This window comes from Ranitomeya imitator, chromosome 1 (assembly GCF_032444005.1).
Source record: "Ranitomeya imitator isolate aRanImi1 chromosome 1, aRanImi1.pri, whole genome shotgun sequence".
NCBI lineage: Eukaryota > Metazoa > Chordata > Amphibia > Anura > Dendrobatidae > Ranitomeya > Ranitomeya imitator.
Genome location: NC_091282.1, coordinates 659044138 through 659057251, shown reverse-complemented (window position 1 = coordinate 659057251; position 13114 = coordinate 659044138).

Here is a 13114-nt window from a genome sequence, read left to right as displayed (position 1 = left end):
TGTCCTAGCAGGGGATTTGAAACTATTTCTGCAGGACTTTATGGCGGCAGCTCTACCGCAGTTCGCACCAAAGGACTTCATAATCGACCGTGTGCACAGGATCCCTAAACCCTCTGGCCTGGGGCCCTCCATCCCAAGAGATGTGCTGGCACGCATACACTTTTTCGAAATGAAGGAGGATTTTCTACAGGCCCTGAGGAGGAACCCAGCTCTTCCTGAAAGATTTGCAAGCATCTCAGTCTTTCCGGATCTCTCCCCGGGTACTTTGGCCCTGCGGAGGGCTTTTGCCCCCTATACCTCCATCCTCAGAGAGAAGGGCATCGTGTACCGCTGGGGGTTCCCTACCAAGCTGCTCATCCGCAAAGACGGATCAATCACCACCTGCCTAACTCCGTCCCACGCAGCTTCTGCTCTCTCTAAATGGGGTCTCTCAACTCCAGACTCTTCGATCTCCGTGAACCTTCCTAAGCCTGGAGCTGGCGGAGGTCTCAGGGCCCGCATTACACCGGACTGGGAGGTGGCCTGAGCCCACTGCATCTATGGTTCCTGGCTATTTTCCCGCACGGATACACTTGTTTTTTCTTTTTTCTTTTTTAAGCTGAGTTGGTTCCTCTCTTGAGAGTACCCGCAGCATTTGTTTGCCCCATAGGTGAACTGTTTTTCTGATTCTCACCTTCTGGACTCAGGGTATCCCTGAATGGACCTCGGTCCACTGGTTTATTTGTCGTATGTCTTGTTTGTTTCCCTTTTTTTCTCTTCCCTGTTCCCGGTCTGCCCTTACTTATGCTCTAGCCTAATGGCCACATGTTTTCTTCGCCTTTGCACAGGTTATCGGTGTCTAGAAGATTGTAAAACTGTTTTTATGCCTTATCAATGAGTATCTCGCTGTATTCAATTAACGTTAATGGCCTCAACTCACCGGGCAAGAGGTCTGTGGTGTGGCGTCAGTTGGGCAAATCTCGCCATGATATTTTGTGTCTTCAGGAAACACATTTGCTGGAATGTGATAATGCCAGAATGCAATCAGGTCTATACCGACATCAGTTTTTCGCCAATGGCCCGTCAAAAAAGGCGGGAGTAGCCATTTTTTTCAGCAAGTCCAACTCCTTTCAGCTGGTGCGCTCTATGGCGGATCCGCTGGGTAGGTTCATTGTGGTTTTGTGTCTTATTAATAACGCCCCCTATACCATTGCCTCGATCTACGCCCCTAACGTAGGGCAGCTTAAGTTTCTGGAGGAGGTTTTCAAAACTTTACACGATATCCAACACGGTCACAAACTGATTGCTGGTGATTTCAATGCCCCAATGTCTAGAGTTCTTGACTGCTCTGCCTCTTCTCTGACTAGATGCGAGGTCGGACCTCTATCTAACTCTTTCAACTTGCATGATGTCTGGAGATATCTGCATTGCGGTGAGAGAGATTACACATTTTTGTCTCCCAGACACGGTTCCTATAGCAGGATTGATTTTGTGCTGGTGAATGACGTGGCTCTTCCTCACTGCATCTCAGCAGATATAGGCAGTATCACCTGGTCGGACCATGCCCCGGTCTCCCTTACCCTGAAAGACCCCTTGGCCATCAGACCCCCTGCGCACTGGCGTCTCAACGCCCATCTCCTTGCTGACCAATCCAACTCCCAATGTATAGAGGAGGCCCTGGGGGAATTTTTTGCCTCTAATGATACTCCTGACATAGGTGACGACACCCTCTGGTTTGCCCACAAGGCGGTAATTAGGGGTCATTTCATTAAGCTGGCGGCAAAGGCCAAGAGGAAGTACAATGCGGCCCTCCATTCAGCCCTAGACGAATTATCTCGTCTGGAGTCTGCTCACAAACTATCTCCTACTCCAGCGCTTCTCTCTGACCTTTCTAAAGCCCGCATGCATGTTCGCAATCTACTCCTTCATAAAGCTGAGAAGGCCCTGAGGAAAACTAGAGCCAAATTTTACACAATGGGAGATCGAGCGGGCGCTGTTCTGGCCAGACGTGTTAGGAAGAGAGAAGCTCAATCCAAGATCCCATTCTTGCTCAGGCCTGACGGCTCCCAGGTTCGCAACCTGATTCAGATTGCTGAGGAGTTTGCTTCTTATTATTCCTCGCTCTATGACCTCGGGTCCGACCTAGGGATTCCCCAGCCTTCGCGGGAGTCAAGTTTGGCGTTCTTGGAGAGGGCTAATCTCCCCTCGGTCACCCAGGAGCAGCTCTCTTTCCTAAACGCTCCCATTGTGGAGTCTGAACTCTCGCAGATTGTCAGAGAGGCCAATAAGGGTTCCTCCCCGGGGCCTGATGGCTTTTCTTTCCTTTACTATGCTCAGTTCTTCTCTGTCCTCTCCCCCTATCTTTTGCGTCTTTTTAATAATTGGTTGGCGGTGGGCAGCATTAGGGCTGAGGGGTTGGAGGCCTCTATTGCGACCCTCCCCAAACAAGGGAAACCCCCAACATCTCCGGGGAACTTCCGCCCGATAGCACTTTTAAACTGCGACGTTAAGATTTATGCAAAAGTCTGGGCCAATAGATTGTTCTCGGTTCTTCCTAGTCTCATCCACCCCGACCAAGTTGGGTTTGTTCCTGGCAGACAGACCAGGGATGGTACCAGGCGCTTGATAGATCTCTTGGACGTGGTGGAGAGGGGGAGCCTCCCCAGTGTTTTTCTGTCGCTTGATGCCGAAAAGGCGTTCGACAGGGTGCACTGGGGTTATATTGAACTCACACTGGAGAGATTTGGGCTCACCGGGCAGATTGGCAAAGCGGTTATGGCATTATATTCCAATCCCTGCGCGTCGGTTCGATCGGCGGGATTCAGGTCTCGGACATTCCCTATTCGGAATGGTACTCGTCAGGGCTGCCCCCTCTCCCCTATCATCTTTGCTCTGGTCATGGAGCCTTTGGCTGCCATGGTCAGGCAGAGTGCGGACATAAAGGGAATCGGGGTGGGGGGATCTGAGCACAAAATTGGTCTCTATGCCGACGACGTGGTCCTGACCTGCACCTCACCTTTAACTTCATTGAATGCGATCACCTCCATCCTAACTGAGTTTTCGGCGGTTTCATATTATAAGCTTAATCTGACCAAATCCACAATTTTCCCCCTTTTCCTCCCGGCCCCCCTTCAAATTCAAATTCAATCTCAATATGCGTTTATTTGGGCTCCCTTGGGCTTTACGTACCTAGGCATCAGGATAACTAGGCTAGACAACATAGTTCATGCGAATTGTGAAGTAACTCTTACGGAAGTCAGGAAGGGCATAGATCAATTATCAAATGCGTCGCTCTCATGGATGGCCCGCATACAAACGGCGAAAATGCTATTCCTTCCCAAAATAATGTACCTTTTTCGGTGCCTCCCCCTTTTTATCCCCTCGAAGTTTATTTCAGCTTTTCAATCTCTTATAGACCGGTTTATTTGGAATAAGAAGCCCCATAGGGTTAAGCGTCGGATTATGTCCCTACCGTATTCTGTGGGGGGGTTGGGAGCCCCTGCGGTGCAGTCTTACTATAGGGCGGCGATCCTTGAGCCCCTTAAAATATGGTGGGAGGGGAACTCATGTTTGCCCTGGTTTCTGATTGAATCTCATTTTGCCCCCCAAAACTCGCTTAGACTGCTCTTGGAGCTTCTTTGCTTCAAGTTCCTCTTGTGGGCCCCTGTCTCCGTTCTATTAGGAATGCCTCTAAACTATGGGCGTTGCTTAGTACTTCCCATCTAATGTTTATGTTTGACTATATTTCTTTGCAAGCTCTGGAGTATGCCATCGGCCACATTTCTCTTTCCTCCTGGAGGAGGCGCGGGGTGCTCCGGGTGGCGGACCTTTTCGGCTCGGACGACCTTTTATCGTTTGAGGACCTCTCAGGGAGATTCTCCCTTACTAAGTCTGACTTCTTTCAATACCTGCAGATTCGCAGCTTTCTCAGGTCATGTCGGTCATTCGGGGCGCCCCCGCCTGTGACAGAGGACCCGGCCCATAGATTCTTCAGACCGGCCACCATATTGCCACACGGCATCTCCATAATCTATAAAGCCCTCATTTCCTGTGGTTCTACTGGCAAGCTTCCTTTCATGTCTTCCTGGGAGTCCTCGCTGGGTTTTGAGGCCTCCCTGGAGGATTGGCAATTCGCTATGGTGCACCCTTCCAAGTTCTCGTTTTGTATTGGCCACTTGGAGCAGGTGAAAAAAATTCAGCTCCACTGGTACCTCACCCCTGTCCACCTGGCGAAGGTTTTCCCAGCTTCCTCCCCTCTTTGCTGGAGGAAATGTGGTGCCTTGGGGTCCTCCTCTCATGTCTGGTGGTCGTGCCCGCAGATTCAGGTCTTCTGGCGCGAGGTGGAGGGTTTGATTGTTGATCTGACCCGTCTCCCCCTTGTGCTGAGTGGTCAGCTCGCTGTTCTAGGCATCTCCCTCATTGATCTCCCTTCCCCCCTTCGGCCCATAGTTTCTAATATCCTAGTTGCTGCTAGACTGTTGTGAATTCTGTGGCTGAATTCACTCCTGTGGTCACAAGTGGTACTGCAGCTTCTGAGCTTCCTCCCTCAGGTGTTCTGGTGAGCTCGTTAACTGCTTCATTACTTAACTCCGCCTGATGCTGCTATCCTTGCTCCTTGTCAATGTTTCAGTGTTGGATCTGAGCTTCTCCTGGTTGTTCCTGTGACCTGCTGCTCTGTATAGCTAAGTGCTTTTTGCTTTTTTGTTGCTTTTTTTTTCTGTCCAGCTTGTCTTTTGTTTTGCTGGGCGCTCTGATCGCTAAGCACACTGTGTTTCTGGATTGCCTTCATAACACCTGTCATTAGCAAACATAACAGTACAAGGAGCCCAAACTAATGATTCTCAATAGAGGGAAAGAAAAAGTTCTGACATCATTTTTTTTTTTTTCTGCTCTGTGTTCACTTTTTTTTCCCTAGACATTTGGGTGATTCTGGACACAGGTGTGGACATGGATATTCAGGGTCTGTGCTCTTCAATGGATAATCTCGTTATAAATGTACAAAAAATTCAAGATACTATTGATCAGAAATCTATGTTAGAACCAAGAATTCTTATTCCTGATTTTTTTTTTGGAGATAGAACTAAGTTTCTAAGTTTCAAAAATAATTGTAAGCTATTTCTGGCCTTGAAACCTCATTCTTCTGGTAATCCTATTCAACAGGTCTTGATTATTATTTCTTTTTTGCGCGGCGACCCTCAAGACTGGGCATTTTCTCTTGCGCCAGGAGACCCTGCATTGAGTAGTGTCGATGCGTTTTTCCTGGCGCTCGTATTGCTGTACGATGAGCCTAATTCAGTGGATCAGGCTGAGAAAAATTTGCTGGCTTTGTGCCAGGGTCAGGATGATATAGAAGTATATTGTCAGAAATTTAGGAAATGGTCAGTACTCACTCAGTGGAATGAATCTGCGCTGGCAGCTTTGTTCAGAAAGGGTCTCTCTGAGGCTCTTAAGGATGTCATGGTGGGATTTCCTATGCCTGCTGGTTTGAATGAGTCTTTGTCTTTGGCCATTCAGATCGGTCGACGCTTGCGCGAGCGTAAATCTGTGCATCATTTGGCGGTACTGCCTGAGGTTAAACCTGAGCCTATGCAGTGCGATAGGACTATGACTAGAGTTGAACGGCAGGAATACAGACGTCTGAATGGTCTGTGTTTCTACTGTGGTGATTCCACTCATGCTATTTCTGATTGTCCTAAGCGCACTAAGCGGTCCGCTAGGTCTGCTGTCATTGGTACTGTACAGTCCAAATTCCTTCTGTCCATTACCTTGATATGCTCTTTGTCGTCGTTTTCTGTCATGGCGTTTGTGGATTCGGGCGCTGCCCTGAATCTGATGGATTTGGATTATGCTAAACGTTGTGGGTTTTTCTTGGAGCCTTTGCGGTGTCCTATTCCATTGAGAGGAATTGATGCTACACCTTTGGCCAAGAATAAACCTCAATACTGGGCCCAGCTGACCATGTGCATGGCTCCTGCACATCAGGAAGTTATTCGCTTTCTGGTGTTGCATAATCTGCATGATGTGGTCGTGTTGGGGTTGCCATGGCTACAAACCCATAATCCAGTATTGGATTGGAATTCCATGTCGGTATCCAGCTGGGGTTGTCAGGGGGTACATGGTGATGTTCCATTTTTGTCGATTTCGTCATCCACCCCTTCTGAGGTCCCAGAGTTCTTGTCTGATTATCAGGATGTATTTGAAGAGCCCAAGTCCGATGCTCTACCTCCGCATAGGGATTGTGATTGTGCTATCAATTTGATTCCTGGTAGTAAATTCCCTAAAGGTCGATTATTTAATTTATCCGTGCCCGAACACGCCGCTATGCGCAGTTATGTCAAGGAATCCCTGGAGAAGGGACATATTCGCCCATCGTCATCACCACTGGGAGCAGGGTTCTTCTTTGTAGCCAAGAAGGATGGTTCGCTGAGACCATGTATTGATTACCGCCTTCTTAATAAGATCACTGTTAAATTTCAGTATCCCTTGCCATTGTTATCTGACTTGTTTGCTCGGATTAAGGGGGCTAGTTGGTTCACTAAGATAGATCTTCGTGGTGCGTATAATCTGGTGAGAATCAGGCAAGGAGATGAATGGAAAACTGCATTCAATACGCCCGAGGGTCATTTTGAGTATCTAGTGATGCCGTTCGGACTTGCCAATGCTCCATCTGTGTTTCAGTCTTTTATGCATGACATCTTCCGTGAGTATCTGGATAAATTCCTGATTGTTTACTTGGATGACATTTTGATCTTCTCAGATGATTGGGAGTCTCATGTGAAGCAGGTCAGAATGGTTTTTCAGGTCCTGCGTGCTAACTCTTTGTTTGTGAAGGGATCAAAGTGTCTCTTCGGTGTGCAGAAAGTTTCATTTTTGGGGTTCATCTTTACCCCTTCTACTATCGAGATGGATCCAGTTAAGGTCCAAGCCATCCAGGATTGGATTCAGCCGACATCTCTGAAAAGTCTGCAAAAGTTCCTGGGCTTTGCTAATTTTTATCGTCGCTTCATCTGTAATTTTTCTAGCATTGCCAAACCATTGACCGATTTGACCAAGAAGTGTGCTGATTTGGTTAATTGGTCTTCTGCTGCTGTGGAAGCTTTTCAGGAGTTGAAGCGTCGTTTTTGTTCTGCCCCTGTGTTGTGTCAGCCAGATGTTTCTCTTCCGTTCCAGGTCGAGGTTGATGCTTCTGAGATTGGAGCAGGGGCGGTTTTGTCACAGAGAGGTTCTGATTGCTCAGTGATGAAACCATGTGCTTTCTTTTCCAGGAAGTTTTCGCCCGCTGAGCGTAATTATGATGTGGGCAATCGAGAGTTGCTGGCCATGAAGTGGGCATTCGAGGAGTGGCGTCATTGGCTTGAAGGAGCTAAGCATCGCGTGGTGGTATTGACTGATCATAAGAACTTGACTTATCTCGAGTCTGCCAAGCGCTTGAATCCTAGACAGGCCCGTTGGTCGTTATTTTTTGCCCGCTTCGACTTTGTGATTTCGTACCTTCCGGGCTCTAAAAATGTGAAGGCGGATGCTCTGTCTAGGAGTTTTGTGCCCGACTCTCCGGGTTTATCTGAGCCAGCGGGTATCTTCAAGGAAGGAGTCATTGTGTCTGCCATCTCCCCTGATTTGCGGCGGGTGCTGCAAAGGTTTCAGGCGAATAAACCTGATCGTTGTCCAGCAGAGAAACTGTTCGTCCCTGATAGGTGGACTAATAAACTTATCTCTGAACTTCATTGTTCGGTGTTGGCTGGTCATCCTGGAATCTTTGGTACCAGAGAGTTAGTGGCTAGATCCTTCTGGTGGCCATCTCTGTCACGGGATGTACGTACTTTTGTGCAGTCCTGTGGGATTTGTGCTAGGGCTAAGCCCTGCTGTTCTCGTGCCAGTGGGTTGCTTTTGCCCTTGCCGGTCCCAAAGAGGCCTTGGACACATATTTCGATGGATTTCATTTCTGACCTTCCCGTTTCTCAAAAGATGTCAGTCATTTGGGTGGTCTGTGATCGCTTTTCTAAAATGGTCCATCTGGTGCCCTTGGCTAAATTGCCTTCCTCCTCTGATTTGGTACCTTTGTTCTTTCAGCATGTGGTTCGGTTGCATGGCATTCCTGAGAATATTGTTTCTGACAGAGGTTCCCAGTTTGTTTCAAGGTTTTGGCGAGCCTTTTGTGGTAGGATGGGCATTGACCTATCCTTTTCCTCGGCTTTCCATCCTCAGACTAATGGCCAGACCGAACGAACCAATCAGACCTTGGAAACATATCTGAGATGTTTTGTTTCTGCAGACCAGGATGATTGGGTGTCCTTTTTGCCGTTGGCTGAGTTCGCCCTTAATAATCGGGCCAGCTCGGCTACCTTGGTTTCTCCATTTTTTTGCAATTCTGGGTTCCATCCTCGTTTCTCTTCAGGACAGGTTGAGTCTTCGGACTGTCCTGGTGTGGATTCTGTGGTGGATAGGTTGCAGCAGATCTGGACTCGGGTAGTGGACAATTTGATCTTGTCCCAGGAGAAAGCTCAACTTTTCGCTAATCGCAGACGCCGTGTGGGTCCCCGACTTCGTGTTGGGGATCTGGTTTGGTTATCTTCTCGTCATATTCCTATGAAGGTTTCCTCTCCTAAATTTAAACCTCGTTTTATTGGTCCGTATAGGATTTCTGAGGTTCTCAATCCTGTGTCTTTTCGTTTGACCCTCCCAGACTCCTTTTCCATACATAATGTATTCCATAGGTCGTTGTTGCGGAGATACGTGGCACCTATGGTTCCATCTGTTGAGCCTCCTGCCCCGGTTTTGGTGGAGGGGGAATTGGAGTATATTGTGGAGAAGATTTTGGATTCTCGTGTTTCTAGACGGAAACTCCAGTATCTGGTTAAATGGAAGGGTTATGCTCAGGAAGATAATTCCTGGGTTTTTGCCTCTGATGTTCATGCTTCCGATCTTGTTCGTGCCTTTCATGCGGCTCATCCTGGTCGGCCTGGGGGCTCTGGTGAGGGTTCGGTGACCCCTCCTCAAGGGGGGGGGTACTGTTGTGAATTCTGTGGCTGAATTCACTCCTGTGGTCACAAGTGGTACTGCAGCTTCTGAGCTTCCTCCCTCAGGTGTTCTGGTGAGCTCGTTAACTGCTTCATTACTTAACTCCGCCTGATGCTGCTATCCTTGCTCCTTGTCAATGTTTCAGTGTTGGATCTGAGCTTCTCCTGATTGTTCCTGTGACCTGCTGCTCTGTATAGCTAAGTGCTTTTTGCTTTTTTGTTGCTTTTTTTTTCTGTCCAGCTTGTCTTTTGTTTTGCTGGAAGCTCTGAGACGCAAAGGGTGTACCGCCGTGCCGTTAGTTCGGCACGGTGGGTTTTTTTTTGCCCCCTTTGCGTGGTTTTGCTTTAGGGTTTTTTGTAGACTGCAAAGTTCGCTTTACTGTCCTCGCTCTGTCCTAGAATATCGGGCCCCACTTTGCTGAATCTATTTCATCCCTACGTTTTGTCTTTTCATCTTACTCACAGTCATTATATGTGGGGGGCTGCCTTTTCCTTTGGGGAATTTCTCTGGGGCAAGTCAGGCCTGTTTTTCTATCTTCAGGCTAGCTAGTTTCTTAGGCTGTGCCGAGTTGCCTAGGTAGTTGTTAGGCGCAATCCACAGCCGCTTTTAGTTGTGTTTAGGATAGGATCAGGTGTGCAGTCTACAGAGTTTCCACGTCTCAGAGCTCGTTCTTGTATTTTTGGGTATTTGTCAGATCACTGTGTGCGCTCTGATCGCTAAGCACACTGTGTTTCTGGATTGCCTTCATAACACCTGTCATTAGCAAACATAACACTAGACAATGCATCGCGAAGCATTGGAAGTCCTCGGATTTCCCTTCCAGAGCAGAGCTGATCTCCAGGATCGACTTACACTTCTGCTATGAGGTTATTATGGCTCAGGGTCTATCGAGGAGAACTAGGGTCCTCTCGTGGTGGGATCCCTGGATGTCCTCGGCATATATATCCCAGTCTGCTCTCTCCCTTATTTAAATCGGATGCTTCTCTAATTCTGTTTTTTTTTTTTTTTTTTTGCTTCATCTGACACTGTATTTGTGTATTTTGTTCTGATTACATTGTGGTCTTTAAAATGTTATGCATTGGACCTTTCCCCTTTTCCTCCTTCCTCCCCCCCAACCTCCCCTTTCATCCTCCCTCTCCCCCTTCGCCCCGAAGTTTGTTGATGTGTTGTTTAACATGTAAAATTTTCAATAAACATTGATTGGTTAAAAAAAAGAATGCCAACCGGCTCAAGGACTCCGGGAGAATCAGGCGAAAAACTCCTAGAGAGGGCATCAGCCTTAACATTCTTAGATCCCGGAAGATACGAGACCACAAAATCAAAACGGGAGAAAAACAGGGACCATCGAGCCTGTCTAGGATTCAGCCGCTTGGCCGACTCGAGGTAAATCAGATTCTTATGATGGGTCAGGACCACAACGCGGTGCTTAGCTCCCTCAAGCCAATGTCGCCACTCCTCAAACGCCCACTTCATAGCCAACAACTCCCGATTGCCGACATCATAATTGCGTTCCGCAGGCGAAAACTTTCTGGAAAAAAAAGCACATGGTTTCATCAAAGAACCATCAGACTCCCTCTGAGACAAAACGGCCCCTGCCCCAATCTCAGAAGCGTCGACCTCAACCTGAAAAGGAAGAGAAACATCAGGCTGACGCAACACAGGGGCAGAAGTAAATCGGCGTTTAAGCTCCTGAAAGGCCTCAACAGCCGCAGAGGACCAATTCGTCACATCAGCGCCTTTCTTCGTCAAATCAGTAAGGGGCTTAACCACACTGGAAAAGTTGGCAATGAAACGGCGATAGAAATTAGCAAAGCCCAAAAATTTCTGAAGGCCCTTCACAGATGTGGGCTGAATCCAGTCATGAATAGCTTGGACCTTAACAGGATCCATTTCTATAGACGAGGGAGAAAAAATAAAACCCAAAAGAGAGACCTTCTGAACTCCGAATAGGCACTTAGACCCCTTCACAAACAAAGCATTATCACGAAGGATCTGGAACACCATCCTGACCTGCTTCACATGAGACTCCCAATCATCGGAAAAAATCAAAATATCATCCAAATATTCGACCATGAATTTATCAAGATAATTGCGGAAAATATCATGCATGAAAGACTGGAACACAGATGGAGCATTAGAGAGCCCAAATGGCATCACAAAGTATTCAAAATGGCCTTCGGGCGTATTAAATGCAGTTTTACATTCGTCACCCTGTTTAATACAAACAAGATTATATGCCCCTCGGAGGTCAATCTTAGTAAACCAACTAGCCCCCTTAATCTGAGCAAACAAATCAGTAAGCAAAGGCAAGGGATATTGGAATTTGACCGTGATCTTATTAAGAAGACGATAATCAATACAGGGTCTCAAGGAGCCATCCTTCTTAGCAACAAAAAAGAAACCCGCTCCTAATGGTGACGAAGAGGGCCGAATATGCCCCTTCTCCAAAGACTTCTTAACATAACTCCGCATGGCGGCATGCTCTGGCACAGACAGATTGAAAAGTCGGCCCTTAGGAAACTTGCAACCAGGAATCAAGTTAATAGCACAATCACAGTCCCTGTGTGGTGGAAGGGAACTGGACTTGGGCTCATCAAATACATCCTGGAAATCCGACAAAAACTCAGGGACCTCAGAAGAGGGGGAAGAGGAAATTGACATCAAAGGAACGTCACAATGCACCCCTTGACAACCCCAACTAGTCAGAGACATAGTTTTCCAATCCAGCACCGGATTATGTTCCTGTAACCATGGAAAACCCAGTACAACAACATCATGCAGGTTATGCAACACCAGAAAACGGCAATCTTCCTGATGTGCTGGAGCCATGTACACAGTCATCTGCGTCCAGTACTGAGGTTTATCCTTGGCCAAGGGTGTAGCATTAATACCCCTCAAAGGAATAGGGCTCTGCAAAGGCTGCAAGGAAAAACCACAGCGCCTGAATCCACAAATGCCATGACAGAAAAGGACGACAATGAGCAAATCAGGGTCACAGATAAGAGAAATTTAGGCTGTATAGTACTAATGGTAACAGACCTAGCGACTCTCTTAGTACGCTTAGGGCAATCAGAGATAACATGAGCAGAATCACCACAGTAAAAACACAGCCTATTCTGACGTCTGATGTTATGTTTGCTAATGACAGGTGTTATGAAGGCAATCCAGAAACACAGTGTGCATAGCGATCAGAGCGCACACAGTGATCCGACAAATACCCAAAAATACAAGAACGAGCTCTGAGACGTGGAAACTCTGTAGACTGCACACCTGATCCTATCCTAAACACAACTAAAAGCGGCTGTGGATTGCGCCTAACAACTACCTAGGCAACTCGGCAAAGCCTAAGAAACTAGCTAGCCTGAAGATAGAAAAATAGGCCTGACTTGCCCCAGAGAAATTCCCCAAAGGAAAAGGCAGCCCCCCACATATAATGAGCGCACACAGTGATCCGACAAATACCCAAAAATACAAGAACGAGCTCTGAGACGTGGAAACTCTGTAGACTGCACACCTGATCCTATCCTAAACACAACTAAAAGCGGCTGTGGATTGCGCCTAACAACTACCTAGGCAACTCGGCACAGCCTAAGAAACTAGCTAGCCTGAAGATAGAAAAATAGGCCTGACTTGCCCCAGAGAAATTCCCCAAAGGAAAAGGCAGCCCCCCACATATAATGACTGTGAGTAAGATGAAAAGACAAAACGTAGGGATGAAATAGATTCAGCAATGTGGGGCCCGATATTCTAGGACAGAGCGAGGACAGTAAAGCGAACTTTGCAGTCTACAAAAAACCCTAAAGCAAAACCACGCAAAGGGGGCAAAAAATACCCACCGTGCCGAACTAACGGCACGGCGGTACACCCTTTGCGTCTCAGAGCTTCCAGCAAAACAAAAGACAAGCTGGACAGAAAAAAAGCAACAAAAAAACAAAAGGCACTTAGCTATACAGAGCAGCAGGTCACAGGAACAATCAGGAGAAGCTCAGATCCAACACTGAAACATTGACAAGGAGCAAGGATAGCAGCATCAGGCGGAGTTAAGTAATGAAGCAGTCAACGAGCTCACCAGAACACCTGAGGGAGGAAGCTCAGAAGCTGCAGTACCACTTGTGAC